Here is a 24,588-nt window from a genome sequence, read left to right as displayed (position 1 = left end):
TTGTGGAAGTGCAATTTAGGATAGTTCAAGCACATATATCGTAATACATACTCCTAAATCCCAATCTCATAGCTCCCCATGGAATTCGATCCCGACTCAAAGTTGGGTATTACTATTGCATCGACCATTTCACTACCTCAAATAGAGGGTGTGACTTGGACGACATCAATAAACTTGATTTAGCTATATATTTGGTTTTGTGTGTGAATTGTCTTCTTTTCCTTCCGAGTTACTAATCTTTTTCTGAAATAATTGTAGGTGAACAGTGGCTCTCAACAACAATGATCCTCTTGGAAACATGCCTATGGGGGATGTGAACATGGAAGATGATCAAGTTAAAGAGGTTCCTCTTGAGCCTCAAGCAAATAGACGAGGCCGACCACCTCAAGACAATATTCCCGTTCCACCCCCTCCTCCACAAAGAGCGGCTCCACATCGGGTGTTGCCGAATGAAGGATACACAAGTGCCATAGTCCCGCCCCGCATTAGGGCGGGCAACTTTCAAATTACAAATGTCATGCTTACATTGCTAGATCAACGGGGATTCTTCACTGGGGCTCCGAGTCAAAATGCGTACAAGCACTTGAAAGGGTTTGTTGACACTTGCTGGGGGAGTAAACAGACAAACGTCTCCGAGGATGCTTTGAGATTGAGGCTATTCCCTTTCTCTCTACGAGGGAAGGCCTTGGATTGGTTAGAGAGATTTCCAAATCATTATATCCATACATGGGATGAATTGGCCGAGAAGTTTATTTCCAAGTTCTTTTGTCCTAGGCATATGGCAACTCTTAGGGATGAGATTCTATCTTTCATAGAGTGGAAAAGGTGGGGATGCCATGGCCATTACTACAAGGAGTGGAAAAGGCGGGGATGCAACCACCTCAAGTCATAAGAAAATTGTGGATGATGAGCAATTGGTACAAGAAGATGAGATGCCAAGCAATGAGGTGCAAGAAAATGATTAGGTGAGAATTGATATTGATGACAACGTGGAGGAGATTCATGAGGAAGTGAACCCGTCTAGGGAACACATTGTTGACATACCGGAACTGGTAGTGCCAAAGGCTAAGGCACCAATGTCAAGGCCTCCTCCATACCCTCAAAGGCTTGCCAAGAAAAATGGCGAGAACCAATTTAAAAAGTTCATTGACATGATGAAGAGTCCATATATGAACGTGCCATTGGTTGACGCTTTGGAGCAAATGCCGAATTATACAAAGTTCATGAAGGACTTGGTGACAAAGAAGAGGTCGATGAATTGTGAAACTATAAAGATGACTCATCAAGTGAGTGCAATTGTGCACTCAATGGCTCCTAAATTGGAAGATCCTATCGCTTTCACAATCCCTTGTACCATTGGAAGTGCCGACTTTGCTAAAGCTTTATGTGATCTTGGGGCAAGTATCAACTTGATGCCCTACTCGATTTTTAAAACTTTGGGGATTGGGCAACCAAGACCCAGCAAATGGTGGATCGTACAATGAAGAGACCGTTGGGTATTAATGATGATGTGTTGGTTCGTGTTGATAAATTCATCCTCCCGACGGACTTGATTGTGAAGTGGACTATGAGGTGCCGATTATTTTGGGCAGTCCTTTCCTTGCTACGGGAAGGCTCTTATTGATGTGGAAGCTGGTGAGCTCACTTTTCGGGTGGGTTATGAAAAGGTGGTTTTCCATGTGTGCAAATCTACCGGATAGCAATGAAGTTTGTTCGTTTGTGGATTTGGTGACCGATGTGATTATTGATGAAACAAGTGCCCTAATGAATGTTGATGATACTTTGGAGGCCGTGTTACTCAATTGTGATGATCAATAAATGGAGGGCTATGTGGAATGTGTGAATGTTTTGCAAGGAATGGGGTCGTACACTTATGAGCCCCGCAAATTGTCCTTAGATCTTGAGAATAGAACCACTCCTCCAACAAAGCCTTCAATTGAGGAGCCTCCCATTTTGGAGTTGAAGCCACTTCCTCCACATCTTCGGTATGAATTTCATGGCCCTTCTTCAACTTTACCGGTTATTCTTTCCTCTTGTTTGACTAATGTGCAGGTAGATTCCACTTTGGCGATGCTACAAAAGAGGAAGAAAGCTATTGGATGGACTTTGGCAGATATTCGGGGGATAAGCCCCGCATTTTGCATGCACAAGATCAACTTGGAGGAAGGTGCCAAACCATCTATTGAACATCAAAGGAGACTCAATGAAGCCAAGCAAGAGGTTGTCAAAAAGGAGGTGATCAAGTGGTTGGATGCCGGGGTTGTGTACCCCATCTCCGATAGTTCGTAGACTTCTCCTGTTCAATATGTCCCAAAGAAAAGGGGCATGACGGTGGTCACCAATGACAAAAATGAGTTGATTCCTACAAGTATGGTGATCGTGTGGAGAGTTTGTATGGACTATCGCAAGCTCAACAAAGTCACAAGGAAGGATCATTTCCCACTTTCCTTCCTTGATCAAATGCTTGATAGGTTGGCCGGTCGTGCTTTCTATTGTTTCCTTGATGGGTATTCCGACTACAATCAAATTGTTATTGCTCCGGAGGATCAAGAAAAGAGTACTTTCACTTGTCCTTATGGTACTTTCGCGTTCTCGCGGATGCCATTTGGGTTGTGCAATGCACCGACGACTTTTCAAAGGTGTATGATGGCTATCTTCACGGACATGGTGGAGGATTTTCTTGAAGTCTTCATGGATGATTTTTTTGTGGTCGGGGATTCTTTTGATGATTATCTAGAAAATTTGGACAAAGTGTTGGCAAGATGTGAAGAAACAAACTTGGTGCTCAATTGGGAGAAGTGTCATTTCATGGTTGAGGAGGGCATTGTCCTTGGTCATAAATCTCAAAGAATGGCATTGAAGTCGACAAGGCAAAGATTGAGGTGATTTCCAAACTTCCACCTCCAACTTCGGTCAAAGGCGTGTGGAGTTTCTTTGGCCACGCGAGATTTTATCGGCGGTTCATCAAGGACATCTCCAAAGTGGTAAACCCGTTGTGCAAGCTTTTGGAGAAATGCCACTTTCCATTTCAATAATGATTGCATGAGAGCCTTTGAGTTGCTAAAACTCAAATTGACTACTACTCCTATCATTATCGCTCCAAATTAGAGTGTTCCTTTTGAGCTTATGTGTGATGCAAGTGATGTAGCGGTGGGAGCTATTTTGGGGCAACGAATCAACAAGATCTTTCATCCGGTTTATTATGAAAGCAAGACAATGAATGGTGCCGAAGTCAACTACAATGTTACGGAGAAAGAGCTTCTTGCCATCGTGTTTGCTATGGAAAAGTTTCACCCGTAATTGATGGGTGCAAAGGTGATTGTTCATACAGATCATGCAGCACTTCGCTATCTCATGAGCAAGAAAGATTCTAAAGCCCGTTTGATAAGATGGGTACTTCTATTGCAAGAGTTTGACATTGACATTCAAGATAGGAAAGGAAGTGAAAACCAAGTGGCGGACCACTTGTCTCGTTTGGAGGGGGAGGGGAGGCCGCATGATGGCCTTGAAATCAATGACTCCTTCCCCGGTGAGCAACTTTCGGCGTTGTCAATGAAAGAGTGCCTTGGTTAGCGGATTTGGCAAATTATCTTTTGATTGGAATCATTCCGGTTGAGTTCTCTTCAAATCAAAGGAAGAAGCTCAAACGGGATTGTCAAGACCACTACTGGAATGAGCCGTACCTCTTCTGAATTTGTACGGATGGCGTGATTAGGAGATGTGTACCGGAGAAGGAACAAGTGGATATTCTTTGGGCTTTTCATTCTTCGCCTTATGGTGGTCACCATGGTGGAGCAAGAACGGCGGCCAAGAACTTATGTTGCAGTTTCTGTTGGCCCACTCTCTACAAGGATGCTAGTGAGCTTGTCAAGTGTTGTTATGAATGTCAAAGGGCCGGTGTAATCTCAAAGAAAAATGAAATGCCCCTCACCACCATCTTGGAGATTGACATTTTCGATGTGTAGGGTATTGACTTTATGGGTCCGTTCATGAGTTCTTGTGGAAACATCTACATCCTAGTCGCGGTTGATTGTGTGTCTAAATGAGTCAAGGTCATTGCTTTGCCCAATAATGAAGCGAGGAGTGTGGCGGCGTTTTTGAAGAAGAACATCTTTACAAGATTTGGTACTCCAAGGGCTATCATAAGTGATGGGACTTCGCATTTTTGCAACAAGGCCTTCGACACCTTACTCACCAAGTATGGTGTCACTCACAAAGTTATGACCCACTATCATCCTCAAGAAAGTGGTCAAGTGGAGGTCTCCCACCGAGAGATAAAGAGTATTTTGTCAAAGACAGTGAATGCCAACCGGACGGATTGGTCAAGGAAACTTGATGATGCTTTATGGGCTTATAGGACGGCTTACAAAATATCGATTAGGATGTCTCCATATCGGTTGGTATTCGGGAAGGCTTGTCATCTTTCGGTGGAACTTGAGCATAAGGCCATGTGGGCTTTGAAGAAGTTGAACCTTGAATGGGATGTCGCCGCCAACTTAAGGGTGGCACAACTGAATGAGCAAGATGAGTTCCGGTACCATGCATATACAAGTTCATCTCCTTATACAAGGAGAAGATGAAGTACCTCCATGACAAGTACATTCATAACAAGGAGTTTAAAGAAGTTAATCTTGTGATATTGTTCAATTCTCAGTTACGGATGTTTTTAGGAAAGTTGAAATCTAAATGGGGTGGTCCGTTTGAGGTTGTTGGTGTGACACCATTTGGTGCATTGGACTTGAAAAATAAGAATGATGAAGTGTTTAGAGTCAATGAGCACCGAGTGAAGCACTATCTTGGAAAAGATGATGATGGCCACGTGTGGCGGTTCTTCATTTCAAGTGATTGGTAATATGCGTTGTGTCGCGACGTTAAATTAGGCTCTTCTTGGGAGGCAACCCATGTTTCTTTTTCTTTTTCTTTTTCTTTTCCCTCTTCTTTAGATAGGTTTTGTTTTGTGCTAAATGGTTTTGGAGTGTATGCAGGAATGAGTGTGCTTTGCAGGGACTGTGCCTATAAATTTTTTGCTAAGTATGGAAATTATGCGGACCACACAAAATTGAGTGCCACAACAGATGAACTCTGTAGTCGCACAATTATTGTTCGGACCGCACAACTGGAAAACTAAAAGTGCACACTCTCTGATGTTTGTCTGTCGGAGAAATGGCCAATCTGTGTCTGCACCTGTAATCATGCGACCCACACAAATATTTGCGGTCGCGCCCAATTTTGTGCGAACCGCAGATTTTCCCAGAAGGGGTAGTGGCACCAGGTAAAGAGTGCGGACCGCACACAAAATTGTGCGGCCGCACTCAGCTTTAAAACTTTGCCCTAATTTGGTCATCCTATAAATAGGCCCTCCTTACACTGTTCAAAACTTTACGCACTCTGAACTCTTGATACCAAAGCAAGCACAGTGCACAAAAATTGATTCAAACATCACACTCACTTCATCATCCTAGATTCTCCCCTGCATCCTTCATCACCGATATGTTCAATTCATGTTTAGATTTTTCAAATTTTCTTAGTTTTGTTCTTAAGTAGTATTGTTATTTTTAGGCCTAAATGTCAGATGATTCATCATGTGTGCTTAAAGGTGTGTGGGTAACTTCATATATGCTGATTGGGGGTTGGGTAAATTATGTACCATGCCTATATTGCAAACACCATGTCCAAATTGTGCTAAAAGTTAGAACCCTAAAGTTGCTGCATTTTTTATTTGAATTGTGAGGCCGCACAAGAAATTATGCGGTCCGCAAATCCTTAAGTTAGGGAAATTTGTGTTAGCGGATTGTGCGGACGACACTCAAAATTTAGCGGTCCGCAGAAAGTGGACTGCAGACGCAGAAAACTATATGCGGCCGCAGATCGACCAATTCTCTGATATTAGAGAGTTGCATGTTTTAAGATGGAATTGTGCGGCCGCACTCAAAATTGTGCAGTCCGCACTTCAACTGTGTGGTCGCACAAGAAATTGTGCGGACCGCAGGATCAGGGTTGCGGCCGCACTTCAAAAGTGTGCGGTAAGCACTTGCCTTTGTGCGGTCGCACTCACTATTATGCGGACCGCACTTCTTGACCCTGCTTCTGTTTTTACTACAATTTTTTTATACTGTGAAGTTGAACTTAACTGAATCCTGTATATATGAATTGCAGACAATGGTGATATCTCGTGGTATAGATGATACATCCAAAGGGAGGGGTGAACCCTCCTGAGGTCGAGGTAGGGGTAACATACCACTAGCCGTGCAAAGTGCAATAACAAATAAGGCTACAGCTAACAGAGCCCCAGAACCTGCAGAGTCCAGTGAATATCTCCCGTCTAGGGAAGCGTCTGAGGGTAACCGAATATTGAAAATACCGAACCGAAATATATATCTAAATACCGTACTGTACCGACCGACGAACACCCCTACCCGCAGCACCTACCCCAGTTGACGATGATGATGATATGCCTGATGACGGTCGAGGGGGTGATACCCGAGTTGTCGGCCTAGAGAGGTCGAGGAAGAAAGAAATCTGGGAAGATATATTCGTGAGACTGACTGCTTTTAACATGTTCCGAGAATGGTAGACTCAAAGATCGCTCACTCTTGAGCGTAAGTTTGATTTGAAAGATTAGGATAGATACAACCCGAACGTGGCAAGACAACTTTGGGAAAGAAAAAGGTGGACATGGTTCACTCAAAGCGTGGTGGACACCAAGGAGACTTAGTCTGGAAATTATATGCCAATGTGGCTCATGTCCAAAAGGGGACTAAGTTTGACGAAAGTGAGAAATTTGAAAGTTAGATTTGATCAAACATCACAGAACACTTACTTGGGGCTCGAGGATATGGAGCCGGTACAATACCTGGAGAAGTTTCAAATGGGTGATGCGGTTCGCCCTTGGCTATCCGAGATCTTAGCATCTCTAGGACCACCACCGCCATGGATCATAGCAGGGGTTCCCATTCAATGGAACACCCTCAATTTTGAAGCCAAGGTTTGGCAAACCTTTGTTTGCAGCCGGATAGACCCGAGTAGAAATGAAAACATTAGTCTTAGTTGCATCCATCATGGCCAGGTACCCAATCAATGTGGGTGCCATCATGTTGGTCAACATGTCTCTGATTGGTAGGCAAGGTAAGAGCTCCTACCCGTATCCAAACACCATCACAGAATACCTTACGGATGCGGGAGTGGAGTCAAAGCCATTTGACACAAAGGTCCAGACAAAGCAGCCATTTTCATGGTACTCTCTCAAGGACCCGAGGAACCCAAAGAACAAGAACAAAGGGCAGCCAACTACTAACGTGGGCCAGTTTGAAGAGCCTTCAGTGGTAGCTACAGCTTCAGCAGCCATACCTTCAGCTGACATGCCTGCCATTTCAGCTGTGCCTTCTAGCAGTACAGCTGCCATACCTCCACCTCCATCTTCAGGGCCACCATCAACTTCAGTGTCTTTATCTTCCACTTATCCACTCACAGTGCTGAGAGTCTCCCAGACTCTGGCAAGTATCAACAAATGGATGCAGACAGCTACTGCAAAAATGGCTAACTTATCCAGTATTGTTGCAGCACAGACATCAGCCCCAGCTCCCCAGATTCCTCCGACAATGGAGGAGACCTTGAAGAAGATTATAGAGAACAAGAAGACTATTATGGAAACCATGGTGGCGCATGGAACAACAATTGAGGAGCTTGGGAAGCATGTGAAAAAAATGAGGAAATCCTAGGCTTCAAAGAAGTCAGTTGATAGACTGATATGAGAGGTGACCAAGATAGCAGCAGCTGGGGAACTCCCACTTGACTTGCTAATGGAGTCAGCACCAGCGGACCCAGCAGCACCATCAGCACCAGTGGCACCAGCTGGCCAATCTGAAGAGCCAGACCTCGCTGCCCACACTGTTGAGGCAGTGTAACAGATGTTCACCAACCCTGCTACTCCCCGAGTAGAGGATGATGAGATACAGCTGGAGGAGCTTGAGGGTGGTGATACTGCTATGAACACCGAGGCCACATAGGGAGTCCTCTCTACTCTTTCCTTTCCCTGTTTTTATTTTGTTAAGCATTGGGGACAATGCCTACTTTTATTCGAGGGGTGAAATTTATTTGATTTGACATTTTATTTTGCCTGTAAATAACTGATAACATTTTTCTTTTCTTATTTTCATTTATGTACGTACTCTTTTCTCTCTATTGATGTATATATTCTCTTTCTCCTCTCTCATCTTGTATATTCATTTCATTTATTATTTCAGTAGTTTATTTTGTAGCTACTTTATTTTGCCTTCTTAGTATTTGATGTTTAATCTAATAGATTCTTATTTACTTTGATAGCTTCTTTTTAATTAAGTAGCTTCTTTTCACGTTTAAGTGATCAATAAGCCTTTGATTTTTTTAATTTCGTGATTATTTCCTAAGGTAGTTTTTTTGTGAACCGGGTGACTCTTCCCAATGATGGATGGCGTGACAACCTTCTTAAGAGATTGAGTCCGGTTTTTGGTATTTTAGTTATAATAGTAGTAATAATGAATAAAAGGACCTAATTGAGTTGAACTAGAAGAGTCGAGCATGCTTCACTTAGTACCAACACACTTAACTACTTGCTTATGACTAAAAACAAATTCATGGACAGAAATAGCTCTAGTTTGTGACCTTTTGACTCTTGTGTTGACCTAAGCAATCATCGAGTGGTTTAGTTGAACCATTAGTGATTTTCAATTTTGAAGATGGTTGTTGTGGGCTCTCGACTCTATCCTCTTTAACAATCCAACTGTGTGAGAAGTGATATTTTTGTTGCAAGTCCAAGTACCCGTGCGGATGGTCTAGAACTTGTCCCAAATGTGTTTCAAGGCGAAATTCAAAGTTTCGCTTGGCTTGAGAAGTGATTGTAGGATCTCCTTGACCCGTTTGAAATTTCCCATGTCCCACCAATGTTGCTATCCCTAGTCAACCCATTTGAGTCAAAGACCTTTCTCATTTGATAACCATGTTATAAGCCTTTACCCATTTTGTAGTGACCCTCTCTTGGCACCCGAGCTTTCCTTAACACTCGTGAGAAGCAATTGGCCAAAAACATAAGTTTGGGGGAGAGACAGGGATTTTGAAAGTGGTATCAAGGCACAAAAAGAGAAGAAATAAAGAAAAAGAAAGCAAAGAAAAAGAAAGAAAGAACAAAAGAAAAAATGCAAAAAGAAAGTGAATAAAGTGAAGATTTGAAGGGATTCAAAGAAAAGCAATGATGCAAAGCATGGAGAAAACAAAGAAGGAGAAAATGATCATCATGACCAAGAAAGAGTGATATTAAGTCTCTCTAGTTCCCCTAAGAAAAAAAGAAAATGACTCAAAGAGTCGGCAAAACATGAGCCAAAAAGAGAAAAATGGAGTGCTTAAGGAAAGATGAACCCGTTTCTATTCCAACATTCCCTACCTTTGTCCAAAAGTCTTCATTACATTCCGAAAAAGCCGTACGCGATTTCAAGCCGAGTGAACTTACATTAGTGGTGATTTACATGAGGGGCAAGCATATGGTACTTAGAGTCGTACTTGTGACATTCTTTTGAGAGAGATGAGCGAACTTCTCACAAATCCTTGAATTGAGTGCTACATTCTTAAGTGAGATATGTTAACAGAGAGTAGAAGAGGAGGAGTTTGGGATCCACAATGACCGACATGAAAGAGCGAGCTTCCTTGATGAATAAAGGTAAACTCTTGATGCTCAAGTGTCACATTAGAACTATTGATGCTTAAAACTTCAAATCATTGTCTTGTTGATAATTCATAAGTGTTGTGGGTAATTGTTGGTCCCAATTGATGTGTGTTTGATACACCTTAGATTAGTTGGAAAGCTCTTAACTTGTGGAGGTGGGAATTACATTAACTGTTGGAGGACAATCAAAAGCTTAAGTTTGGGAGAGTTGATAAGTTGGGACTTTGACTACTTATTAGCGCCTTTGTACATTCGTTTTAGTCCAAAAGTGCTTAATTGTATTTCCGAAAACTAATAAAATATGCTTAAATGCAAGACAGTTGGAAAATGAGCCAAAAAGATGAAATCCAACTCAAAAAGGAGTAAAGTGAACTCAAGAACAAAAAGCAGGCAAAAGGCTAATGTGCGAACCGCAGAATTCCTTATGCAGTCGTAGAATGCAAAGGAAATCCAACAGAGCTTAAGAGCAATGTGCGGAGCGCACAATTATTGTGCTCCTGCAGAAGCTATGCTAGAGTTTAAGTTCAGAGAAGTCCCAGTTCAAGATTCAAGGATATGCGGACTGCACAACTATTGTGCGACCACAGAAGTCAGCCATGCGGCCGCACACAGATTTGTGTGTTCCGAAGAAAGGGCCTGTGCGGTCCCACTCCGTTTTGTATGGACCGCAGAACAAGTGACATGCGGCCGCAATCCAGAATTATGGGCCCGCAGACCAAGCTCCTGCCAAGACTGAAGAAGAAGTGCGGACCGCACATGGAATGTTGCGGCCGCAGAACCTCCGAAAGGGCAATTTTGTCCGAAATTTCCAGCTGTGTATAAATAAACTTCTTTCACGAAATTAGGTGAAGTTTTGAAGATCTGAACATCTGTAGTTGTTTTTCTTTACTGCTTTAGGCAACTTTAGCTTACTTTAGTGATTAAACATTAGATTTTTGTCTTTTAATCTTTCAATATGAGTTTAAATATCATTTCTTCTCTATTTTCTTCATTACCCATTATGAGTAGCTAGATTTTTAGCTAGGGTTGTGACCAAACCCTAGTGTGTAAACCTTATGGGTGATTAATTTTATGCTTGTTTATGAATGGGTGTATGTTATTTAGCTAGATCTATGCTTTATTTGTGAAGTAATGGTTGCAAATATTGATTTATGCCTTTTACACTTAGTCTCTTCTTGAGAAACAGAGACCTAGTCTAGGTCAACCTAGCTAACAAGGAATTGGCTCAATTGAGAAATTGATCAACCCAATTAAAGGGTTCAACCTAGAGATAGTAACAACCCGACTTGAGCTCTTATCAACCATTCCGGTAGATACCCATTTGGTCTTGAAAAAGTCAAATTGGGCAAAACCATTCTCTGACCGAGAGGTATTGAGTGGAAAACGCAGTGTTGTAAGCTATAATGCCCCCATTCAACAAAATAACATAAAAGTCTTTATCACATTAGGCAAACACCTAGGCCATGGTCACATCCCTAGTCCTTTTACAACATTTAAAAAATAACCAAAAATATCATTTGTTAGTTTAAATTACTTAGTTGCAATCTTAGTTGAATTTATCTATAAAACCAATCAAATTTGTGAAAGTGAATTTAAGATAGTTCATGTTACACCTTACGTTTTTGTACGCAAAAGTACGTCGTAAGTCAATTGATGTAAGCTCAGAAATGAGATCATCCTTGAAAGTACATAAAGTAAGTTAACCATGTTAACCTATGGGTTACAAATATTTAAGATCATTAATAACAAGTTTCAATAGGGTTGAAAGGCTTAGAAGCAAAAAAAATGACAAAAAATAAGTTTCTTCGAAAGTCGATAAGTTTGGAATGTTATCACATGCACTTGGGGTGAGACTAGGGTTCATAATGTGATAAGGAGGTTATGTTTTGAGTTATTTTATGCTTATGATAGCCGTGTGTTACGCTTTGAAGTCAAGCGAGTTGTGGAACAAAAGTTGGCAAAGGTCATCACAAGTTACATTCATAAATGTGCTAAACATTAGGTCAAATGTAACGGAGCTTTTCTCCCAATATACATGGAATTACAGGATGATCTACATATTAAATTGAATTTCTACGAGTCTAGTTTTGAACGCATTAAACCATACGACATCAGAGTAGAGAGATATTTGCAGTTTCACAAGACTCCACAGACCGCATAGGTGACACGTAGGTGGGTCGCTGAAGCTATTTTAGAAATACATTTCATGTGTTATATGAGGTCTTTAAAGGTCTTGGAATTTAGTTTCCAACACTCTATTCTTTCATTCATACGACATCCGGATAAAAAGATATAAGCATCCGAAGAAGAGCCAATAATAGGGTGCTAAGCTAGCACCTCTTTGACTTTTCAAAAATGGATATATATAGGCATTATGTCGTCTCTTTCTTCACTTTTTCACATACCACGACAAGAATAAGACCCCTAAACTTATCCTCATGCTCTCCACAAGGGTTTTCAAGACTATTAACATCCCGGGTACGAAATCAAGAAGCAATAACACTAGAACGATCCCTACGACGTAAGTATCGCTATATCGTCTATCTTTTTCTTTGTAGTTTGAGTTTTGGAAGGTACTTCATAGTTAATAAAACTTCTACTTTCTGTATTTAAGCTTTAAATATCAAGAAAGGTTGATAAATTTATTTCCCAATAGTTAAAACTCACGGGACGGTGATCGAAATCCGTGAGTTCGAGTTATTCGACTTGTAGTGGATTGTTTTGTGGGCTGTGTTGAGGTTATATATATGGTTTGTTGTGGCTGTAAAATATTATAAATAGTTTTATTATGGTGTGGTTATTGTTGTTAAGCTTATTTATGTATTAATTCAGTGGATTAAAGAAGATAACATGAAAAACAAGAGGTTGACGATAAAGGTAAATATGCTCGGCGTGTGGACTATTTTTGAAGATTATTCTTATGATATTTTGGGCTGAAAATGGTATTGTAAGCATAATTATGTTGTTATATAATATGTAGGAAGATTCACGGAAAAGGAATTAGATTTAATTATATTTTGTTAATTGTAAATCGAGCTAATGGTTGTTGAAGTAATCAAAGATCTTATTGTGAATTATATTGTTGTTATTTGGGCTGTTTGGTGACTTTTAGTAACTTATAGGATGTAGTAAAAACAGGGGAGGTGTTGTACGTTTTCTAGTAGAATATTGAGTTTGAAATATGAGAGTTACAACGCTTATATGATGACAACAAAGTCAGTTTACTCATAGTAGACGTAAGAAGATCATATTGAGCTTGGTTGACGATTGGAGAGAAGATTGCAAAGGTATGTTAAGGCTATCTCTTCTTTCCTTTTGACATGATCCATATGATACCACGAAACGAGCAAGCACGCAACTTTCATAAATGATTCTATTCTTAAAAGTACTAAAGTTTCCTATGTTCTTGATTCCCCATATATCCTACTATCATATTGTCTATTCATGGGTCTCATGACATTTAGAAAGATATTATTGACTTACTTCATTATGCATTGCACTCATTTATACATGTATATTGACCCATGACCAGATGGCGTTATATACGCGTATACTATATGTACATGGGGTATGGGGAACGGTTATGGCATTATATACGCACAACCACCTGATCAGCTGGTATACGTTGATGATTTAGCCCATAGTGGCAGGGATGATATGATGGGATGCCCTTAGAGGCTTGATTATGTTATGTACGCATATAAGTATGCATGGTATGACATTTATACGCACATGCATGACATTATAAATTTTTCATGATTCAGAGAGCTATTCAGAACTACAGGTTGAGTTCTTTACTCCATGTTTCTTTCATGTCTTTTATATACTACTTTCATGCCTTATATACTCGGTACTTTATTTGTACTGGCATCCTTTTTGCCTAGAAATGATGTGTTTCATGCCCGCAGGTCCTGGTAGACAGGTTCAGAGTCCTGCTAGTAAGCTATCAGCTCAGCAAAAGGTGTTGTTGCACTCCACTTGCTTCGGAGTTGCCTATTTGGTCAGTATAATTTGGACATGTATTGATTGGTATGGCAGGGCCCTGTCCCGACCTTTATGATGTTTAGGTACTCTTAGAGGCTTGTAGATATATGTCATGTATATGGATACGGCTTGTAGACGTATGTCATGTATATGGATACCTGTATGGCCTTATCGGCCGATGTTTATAGTTTACAAATGATCATGTCAGCCTTATAGGTCTGAATGTCACATGTATAAGTCTCTATATCATGTTGGGTCGTCCTATATCTAGTATTCCCTTGAGTTTTATTCTGGTTATCTCATGATCGCCCTTTTGGCCCATTTACCCATGATGGTATGATAAGAAAGATAAGTTATGTTGGTATTCGGTTGGGTAAGGCACCGGGTGTCCGTCGCAGCTCATCGGTTTGTGTCGTGGCAAAAGTGGTATCAGAGCAGTTCTAACATAGGGAGTCTACAAGCGGTGTCTAGTAGTATCTTGTTTATGGGTGTGTTGTGTACCACACTTATTAGCAGGAGACTACAGGGTATTTAGGATTGTCACTCTTTCTTATTACTCTAGATCGGGTGGTAGAGCTCAGTTGTAAGAATTCAAACTCCTAAATTCTACTTTATTCGTAACAACGATACCTACATCCACAAAGACAGTTGGTAAGAGATTGAATGTGGATGTGGAAAAGTTGAGTCAGGGGAACTCGATTTGGCATCATGCTTATGATGGGTAAATATGAGGTCTTCAGTAGATCATGTAATTACTAAGACATGTAAGTTTCTTGATAAGGAGCCCTAAAACAGGAATATCTATCCAACCATATGGTAAAAAGCAATAAAAGAATCAGAAGGTAGATACAAGTTTCAACAAGTAAAAGAAGCAAGGTGAAGAAAGGTACGAGGTACTCAGTTAATGAAGATTAACAGTACTTACAATTCAAGCAGAGAAATGTAAGCATTCTGAGTTACTTTCAACAGTAATAGAGATATATACAATTGACCACACCCATCTCAATTATGCCTTATGGAAGCTGACAGATATAGTTTAAGAGAAAGATGGGATATCAGGATCAAGCTGGGGTTAGAGCAACCCAAAATTGCGGATGGATTGTTATCATTAGCTAACATTTCCGAAGGATAGTGCAAATGTGTCAGTAGATCTCCTTGTGAGACACCCAGATGGTGAACTCTAGAATAGTACATTCAGATATGAATACTAGAATATCAGAAATTTCAGAAGATAGGAAGTGGGATCCTGGAAGGGATAAATATTTACCTTAGTATGACTCCAGCCCCTATTAAAAAGGAGAATATTAGGCGTCCCGAAGAGCCGGTGAGATGAATCAAGGGGAGCTAAAAGTTAAAGAACGTTTTGTTGAAGTTTTCAGAATAAAGTGACAGACAAAAATATTAGCCGGAGAATAAGAAGAGAGTAAATGAAGCATCATGAGTAAGATGTGATATATGGGTGATAACGGTAAATCAAAATATGACACGATGACAGAGTCTATAGTCAAGTGAAGGAAAAGACAAAAGGTGACATGCCTTGAGACAATAAAAGAGTATAGGCCAAAGGTCATATCCTCATTTTGAGAAATGAGTTGGCAACTCCAACGTGATTACCAGAAGGCTAAGTTAGACCCCTTGTAGTAACAAAAATTAGTATGGTCTAGTAAACAATATAAAACCCAACATGAATTAGGGAACGGAGGATATAATAGTCGACATCGTGATAATTTTAGAGATTGCATTCTGGCAATATTAGAATGGACAACAAAAGAAAAACCTTCAAAGGTCATTCAGGAAGACGCTTCCCTAAAGCATGCACTGTGAGCAGAGTTAAGCTTAAGGGACTATGTGTGCCAGTTACACTAGGTGCCACCCTCGTGGGGTAAGAAATTTAGTTATTTTTGGTACAGAAGGGTTACCACAAGGTGAGTAAGAGTCAATAAAGATGTGAAAAGATGCCAAAGATGAAGAGGTAAAACATTTATAGGGAAATCTTCATAGTATTAAATGTTTGTACTCCCCTAAAGGGGGAAGATAGTGTGATATGGTATTAAGTCGGAGTTACGTGGTTCAGGTAACTATGGAATAATAAAGGAAGAATGTGGTAGAAAGACGAAAGGAATGAGATTGCATTTATTCAGATCCTATAGATATGATACAACTCTAGAACATTATGCAAGCACGACGCCGGGGAGAGGCAGTAAGGGTTCCAGCACCAGATGATGTTGATAAATAAGTGCAAATGAACACTTGATACATAAGGAGCCAGTGCGAGGGGTAAGTTAAGACACAGGACATAACCTAAGAGAGATTACACGGAATAGATATGAGAATGGACCAATGAGTGGTTTGTAGTTGATTCAGTAAGAGCCTAATTATGGCTAGACAAGAGGTTAGAGATAAATTAAGAAATCATGCAAAATAAACGTAGTGAAACCCACCATAGGGAATTCAGCCTCGCAGATCTGATGGCATCGTGATCCTTGAGAAATATTCAGATAGGAGGGGTAGTTAAAGGTACCGTATAAGTGTTACGGATAAAAGAAAGTGCCACTAGGGAGATAGTCAAAATTTTAGTTCAGAAGCAACCCTACGAGCACAAGGTCCCGGAGGTAAGTAACTAAGGATAATTATAGGCGAGTGAGAACATCAAAAATTACGTTGGGTATACGATGTAATAAGCTCGCAACATTACAGGAATCAGAGGGTTTCCCCTATGTACTACCACGAAAGACTAACTGAGGAAATAAAGGAAGAAGGCTTCAACCTAAGCATAGTGACCTAAAGAAGAATTGATATTGTAAGAATAGTCTCACTACAACATTGTATGCACTCCATAAGAAAGTGGCACCTGTCGTAACTGATGAACGAGAAGTAAAATCAAAAGTGATATTTAAGATCATATGAGTTACAGGAAATTCCAGTATTCGTGGGCACTACGATAAGCCAAGTATTCATGTAGCAAGTGGCACAACGACCAGGAAAAGTAATTGCTTACATTTAAAGACAACAGAGAAGGCACAGAAGGAAATCTATGGTGCTGGCAAGTTAAAGGAAGTTGCGAGTAGTATAAATGGATATGTGTTGGTTGCAAGCTAAATTATGGTAGAGCAACAAGGTAATAGGTAGATAGGAGTAAGGACAAGAAAGGGTAAGTGAGAAAGGTGACGAGAATAGGTAAGGCCTCGGGATTAAGCCCAACAAGATATTTGATAGTTTTCATAAGTTACAGAAAGCTTAGTATAGCCTAAATGAACTCGGAGGAGTTTAAGACTAGCAACATGTAGAAGAGATGGAATGCTGCCCTGGTAGTAGAATAAAGATGTAATTGTGATAGCTAAGAGGATGATGTTTAGGCCTTTGATTGAGTAATGATTTAATGAGAAGGGGATTTCATGAATTGCATAGGATTAGAATATCCCCCATAAGATGAATCATGTTGGGATGCTATGAAATACGATTATTAAAGTATAGTATCGTCCCTAGGTGGATCAGGCAAATAACTTCAGATGTTCCCCGATGAGACGTGGGACCGAGTGACATGGTATTATGTAAGAAGTTTCAAGTTATCAGTGGTAGATTATAGATCAACATTAAGGTGAATCAACAATAGATGGATAAAAGTTTCAAAGTACGAGAGGAGATTAAGATGTCATTCTTTAGATGAACAGTAATAAGGAAGCATTAAAGGAGTTAGATTTATACATATATGATAAGCAGTGAGAGAGTAACCTGGAGTTGGTTAGCAGACCTCGGTAATAATAAATCGAAGTAAGTGTTATGGTATAGTATGACCTACATAGATGCAGTAAATCCATAAGGATAGATAATCGAGGGTATGAAACAGATATAGCAATAGTCGTAAGTTCGACAAAGTACATAGATAGTTATGTATATGTTCATAAACTGAGGCATAGAGATTGGCTAAAAGCTGGATGAAAAAGGAGATAACAGTCACGTAGGCGCACATACAAGGACAAAGTCGTACAGGCTACATGAAAGAAGATAGCAACAGTTACGACATCGGAAGAATTCTAACCACAGGTCGTGGTATCAGAAAGAGGCCTAAAGGAGGGAATGCTTTTGCCTTTGGATTTATTCACAGAACAGTTTCCTAAATGGCAAGGACAATATAAAAGTATTCATAAGAGCTATAGGTTATGAGACAGATAAGTACATCAGTCAACATTCGAGGACGAATGTTCCAAAGGGGGGAATGATGTTACACCCCATGTTTTCGTACGCAAAAGTACGTCGTAAGGCAATTAATGTAAGCTCAGAAATGAGATCATCCTTGAAAGTACATAAAGTAAGTTAATCATATTACCTTGTGGGTTACAAATCTTTAAGATCATTGATAACAAGTACCAAGATGGTTGAAAGGCTTAGAAGCTAAAAAAATTACGAAAAATAAGTTTCGTCGAAAGTCGATAAGTTGAGAATGTTATAACATGAACTTCGGGGTGAGACTAGGGTTCTTAATGAGGTTGTGGTATGAGTTATTTTAGGCTTATGATATCCGTGTGTTACGTTTTGAAGTGAAGTGAGTTGTGGAACAAAAGTTTGCAAAGGTCATCACAAGTTACATTCATAAATGTACTGAAAATTAGGTCAAATATAACGGAGATTTTCGCCCAATATACATGGAATTAAAGGGATGATCCATATATAAAATTTAATATCTACGAGTATAGTTTTTAACTCATTAAACTATTCATCGGTACGACATTGGAGTAGAGAGATATTTGTAGTTTCGCAAGACTGCGCAGACCGCATAGGTGACAAGTAGGTGGATCGCTGAAGCTATTTTAGCAATACATGTCATGTGTTATATGAGGTCCTTTTAGGACATATTATATACCAAATTTAAGTTCTTAGAATTTAGTTTCCAACATTCTTAACCGTTCATTCATACGACATCCGGATAAAAAGATATAAGCATCCGAAGAAGAGCCAATAACAAAGCGCCAAGCTAGCACCTCTTTGACTTTTCAAAAATGGATATATATATATATATATATATATATATAAGCCTTATGTCGTCTCTTTCTTCACTTTCCCACATACCACGAACAAAATAAGACCCCTAAAATTATCCTCAATATCTCCACAAGGGTTTCCAAGAATATTAACATCCCGAGTACGAAATCAAGAAGCGATAACACTAGAACGATCCCTACGACGTAAGTATGGCTATATCGCCTCTCTTTTTCTTTGTAGTTTGAATTTTTAAAGGTACTTCATTGTTAAGAAAACGTCTAATTTCTATATTTAAGCTTTAAATATCAAGGAAGGTTGATAAATTCGTTTCCTAATAGTTAAAACTCACGGGACGGTGATCGAAAGTCGTGAGTTCGAGTTATTCGACTTGTAGTGGACTGTTTTGTGAGCTGTGTTGAGGCTATATACATGGTTTGTTGTGGCTGAAAATTATTATAAATAGTTTGATTATGTGGTGGTTGTTGTTGTTAAGCTTATCTATGTGCTAATTCAGTGGATTGAAGAAGATAACATGAAAAATAAGAGGTTGACTATAAAGGTTAAGGTGCTAGGCGTGTGGACTATTTTTGAAGATTGTTCATATGATGTTTCGGGCTGAAAATGATATATGGTAAGCATAAGTATGTTGTTATAAAAGTTGTAGGCAGATTCGTGGAAAAGGAATTGGATTTAATTATATTTTGTTAATTGCAAATCGATCTTGCCGCTCAAAATGGTTGTTGAAGTAATCAGAGAGCTTATTGTGAATTATATTGTTGTTGTTTGGGTTGTTTGGTGAATTTTAGTAACTTATAGGATGTAGTAAAAATAGGGGGATGCTGTCCGTTTCTTGTAGAATATTGATTTTGAAATATGAGAGTTACAACGCTTACATGATGACGACGAAGTCAGTTTACTCATTGTAGACGTAAGAAGATCATATTGAGCTTGGTTGAGGATTGGAGAGAAGATTGCAAAGGTATGTTAAGGCTATTTCTTCTTTCCTTTTGGAATGATCCATATGATACCACGAAACGAGCAAGCACGCAACTTTTATAAATGATTCTATTCTTAGAAGTACTAAAGTTGCCTATGTTCTTGATTCCCTATATGTCCTACTATCTTATTGTCTATTCATGGGTCCTATGACATTCCGAAAGATATTATTGACCTACTTCATTATGCATTGTATTTATTTATACATGTATATTGACCCATAACCGGATGGTGTTATATACGCGTATGCTATATGTATATGGGGTATGGGGAAAGGTTATAGCGTTATATACGCACCACCACCTGATTAGCTGGTATACGTTGATGATTTAGCCCACAGTGGCCGAGATGATATGATGGGATGCCCTCAAAGGCTTGATGATGTTATGTACGCATATACCTATGCATGGTATGACATTTATACGCACATGCATGACATTATAAATTTTTCATGATTCACAGAGCTGTTTAGAATTACGGGTTGAGTTCTTTACTCCATGTTTCTTTCATGTCTTTTATATACTACTTTCACGCCTTACATGCTTGGTACTTTATTTGTACTAACGTCCCTTTTGCTTGGGGACGCTGAGTTTCATGCCCGCAGGTCCCGATAGACAGGTTGAGAGTCCTCCTAGTAGGCTATCAGCTCAGCGGAAGGTGTTGCACTCTACTTGCTCCGGAGTTGCCTATTTGGTCAGTATAATTTGGACATGTATTGATTGGTATGTCGGGGCCCTGTCCCGACCTTTATGATGTTTGGGTACTCTTAGAGGCTTGTAGATATATGTCATGTATATGGATACTTGTATGGACTTATCCGCCTATGTTTTGAGTTTACAAATGATCATGTCAGCCTTATAGGCCCGTATGTCACATGTAAAAGTTTCTATATCATGTTGGGTCGTCCTATGTCTAGTATTCCCTTATGTTTTATTCTGGTTATCTCATGACTGCCTTTTAGCCCATTTACCCATGATGGTATGATAAGAAAGATATGTTACGTTGGCACTCGGTTGGGTAACACATCGGGTGCCCGTCGTGGCCCATCGGTTTGGGTCGTGACAATTCAAGCTCATATACCGTAATATATACTCCTAAATCCCAATCTCATAGCTCCCTGTGGAATTCGACCCCAACTCAAAGTTGGGTATAACTATTGTATCGACCGTTTCACTACCTCAAATAGAGGGTGTGACTTGGACGACATTAATGGGCCCGGTCACCGGACCCCAATCGCTTAAAATTTTGTCGGACCATCAAAAATGACCTAAGAAACAATAGTCACTGCCTCGTCACTATTGTTTCTCTTTTTTGGCATTTTAGAGCCATAAAAGTGGAATTCTACCCGATTCCCAAATTTTCGTGTTCTATAGCCTACCCCTCCTACTTGGGCCCGGGTCACTGGTTCCGGATCGCCTTCAAATTTTTCGGACAATCGAAAAATGACCTAAGGAATAATAGTCAATGCCTCGCCATGACCATTCCTCTTTTGTTGGCATTTTAAGGCCTTGAAATTGGAATTCCGCCTGATTCCTAGATTTTTGTGTGCTATAACCCACGCCTCCTGTATGGACCCCGACCAATGGATCCCAATCGCTTCAAATTTTGTCGAACTAGAAAAAATGAACTAAGAAACAATAGTCACTGCCTCGCTATGACTGTTCCACTTTTTTTTCTTTTTAGGGCCATAAAAGTGGAATTCCGCACAATTTCCAGATTTTCGTGTGCTATAGCTCATGCCTCCTGCATGGGCCCAGGCCACCGGACCTCGATCGCCTTAAATTTTTTCGGACCATCAAAAACCACCTAAGGAACAATAGTCACTGCCACGTCATGACCCTTCCTCGTTTCTTGGCGTTTTAGGACCATAAAACTGAAATTCTACTCGGTTCCCAGATTTTCGTGTGCTATATAGCCCACGCCATCTGCATGGGTCCGGACCACCAAACCCCGATAGCCTTAAATTTTGTCGGACCATCAAAAACGACCTAAAGAACAATAGTCAATGCATCGCCATGACCGTTCCTTGTTTGTTGGTGTTTTAGGGCCATAAAATTGAAATTCCGCCTGATTCCTATATTTTCGTGTGCAATAGCCCCTTGTGCATGGGCCCGGGCGACAGGACCCTGATCGCCAAAATTTTTCTGAACCATAAAAAAATGATCTATGGAATAATAGTCACTGCCTCTCCATGATCATCACTCGTTTTTGGCGCTTTAGAGCCATAAAATTGAAATTTCGCCCAATTTCCAAAATTTCATGTGCTATAACCCATGCCTCCTGTATGGGATCGGACCACCAGACCACGATCGCCTTAAAAAATTTCGAACCATCAAAAACGACATAAGGAACAATAGTCACTATCTCACCATGATCGTTCCTCGTTATTTGGCATTTTAGGGCCACAAAACTGAAATTCCGCCCGATTTCTAGATTTTCGTGTGTTATAGACCACGCCTCCTGCATGGGCCCAGGCCACCGGGCCCCGATCGCCTAAAATTTTGTCGGACCTTGAAAAATGATCAAAGGAACAGTAGTCACCGCCTCGCCATGATCGTTCCTCGTTTTTTGGCATTTTGGGGCTATAAAACTGAAATTACCCCCAATTCTCAGATTTTAGTGTGCTATAGCCCACGCCTCCTGCATGGGCCCGAGCTCCCGAACCCCTATCGCCTAGCCCATCAAAAAAAAACTAAGGAATAATAGGCACCGCCTCGCCAAGACCGTTCCTCATTTTATGGCGTCTTAGGGCCATAAAACTGGAATTTCACACGATTCTCAGATTTTCGTGTGCTATAGTTCACGCCTCCTGCATGGGACCGTGCCACCGGACCTCCATCGCCTAAATTTTTCTAGGACCATCAAAAATGACCTAAGAAACAATAGTCACCGCCTCGTCATGACCGTATCTCATTTTTTGGTATTTTATGACCGTAAAACTAGAATTCTGCCCGATTCACAGATTTTCGTGTGTTATAACCTAAGCCTCCTGTATAGGCCCGGGCCAGTGGATCTCAGTTGCCTAAATTTTGCCGGACTAGAAAAAATGACATAATAAACAATAGTCACTCCCTCACCATGATCGTTCCTCCTTTTTCGGCGTTTAAGGGCCATAAAAATGGAATTCAACCTGATTCAAAAAATTTCATGTGCTATAGCCCACGCCTCCAGCATGGGCCCGGGACACCGGACATCGATCACTTAAAAATTTTTCGGGCCATCAATAACCACCTAAGGAACAATAGTCACTATCTCGCCATGACCATTCCTCTTTTTTGGTGTTTTAGGGACATAAAACTAGAATTTTGCTCAATTCCCAAATTTTTCGTGTGCTATGCGTGGCCTTCTGCATGCGCTCGGACCACCGTACCCCGATCGCCTAAAATTCTGTCGGACCACCAAAAACGACCTAAGAAACAATAGTCAACGCCTCGCCATGACCGTTCCTCGTTTGTTGGTTTAGGGCCATAAAACTGAAATTCCGTCCGAATCCCATATTTTCATGTGTTATAGCCCACGTCTCCTGCATGGGCTCGGGCGACCGGGCCCTGATCGCCTAAATTTTTTCGGACCATCAAAAACCACCTAAGTAATAATAGTCACTGCCTCACCATAACCGTTCCTCTTTTTTGGCATTTTAGGGCCATAAAATTGGAATCCGCCCGATTCCTAAATTTTCGTGTGCTATAGCCCACGCCTCCTGTATTGGCCCAGGCCACCGGACTCCGATTGCCTAAAATTTTATCGGACCATCAAAACAACCTAAGCAATAATAATCACCGCCTCACCATGACCGTTCCTCTTTTTGGGCGTTTTAGGGCCATAAAATTGAAATTCCGCCAGATTCCATATTTTCGTGTGCTAAGCTCACGTCTCATACATGGGCCCGGGCCACCGAACCCCGATCGCCTAAAATTTTACAAGACCATCAAAAACGACCTAAGGAATAATAGTTACCTCCTCGCCATGACCATTTCTCATTTTTGGCATTTTAGGCCCATAAAATTGGAATTCCGCCCGATTTCCAAATTTTCGTATGCTATAGCCACGCCTCCTACATGGCCTGGGCCACCGGGCCCGATCGCCTAAAATTTTGCCGGACCATCAAAAAGATCTAAGGAACATTAGTCACCGCCTCGCCATGATCGTTCCTCATTTTTTAGCGTTTTAGGGCCATAAAACTGGAATTCCACCCGATTCTCAAATTTTCGTATGCTATAGCCCCACGCCTCCTGCATGGGCCCGAGTCACCGGATCCCGATCGCCTAAAATTTTGCCGGAGCATCAAAAATGACTTAACGAACAATAGTCACCGTCTCGCCATGACCGTTCTTTATTTTTGGCATTTTCGGTCCATAAAACTGGAATTCTGCCCGATTCCTAGATTTTCGTGTGCCATAGCCCACGTCTCCTGCATGGACCTGGGCCACCGAACTCCGATCACCTAAAATTTTGTCGGACCATCAAAAACAGCCTAAGGAACAATAGTCACCGCCTCTCCATGACCGTTCCTCGTTAATTGGTAATTTAGGACCATAAAATTGGAATTCCGCCTGATTCCCAAATTTTCATGTGTTACAGCCCACATCTCTTACCTGGGCCTGGTTCACCGGATCTCAATCGCCTAAAATTTTGCCGGACCATAAAAAGCGACCTAAGGAACAACAGTCACCGCCTCGCCGTGATAGTTCCTCATTTTTTGTCTTTTTAGGGCCATAAAAATGGAATTTCGTACGATTCCCAGATTTTCATGTGTTATTGCCCACGCCTCCTGCATGGGCCCGGGCCACCTAACCCTGATCGCCTTAAAATTTTTACGGACCATAAAAAACGACCTAAGGAACAATAGTCACCGCCTCGCCATGACCGTTCCTTATTTTTTGGCATTTTAGGGCCATAACATTTGAATTCTGTCCGATTCCCAGATTTTCATG

Source organism: Nicotiana attenuata, unplaced genomic scaffold, assembly GCF_001879085.1.
Source record: "Nicotiana attenuata strain UT unplaced genomic scaffold, NIATTr2, whole genome shotgun sequence".
NCBI classification, from domain to species: Eukaryota; Viridiplantae; Streptophyta; class Magnoliopsida; order Solanales; family Solanaceae; genus Nicotiana; species Nicotiana attenuata.
The sequence above is the reverse complement of the archived record's forward strand: the minus strand, read 5'-3'. Positions refer to the sequence as shown.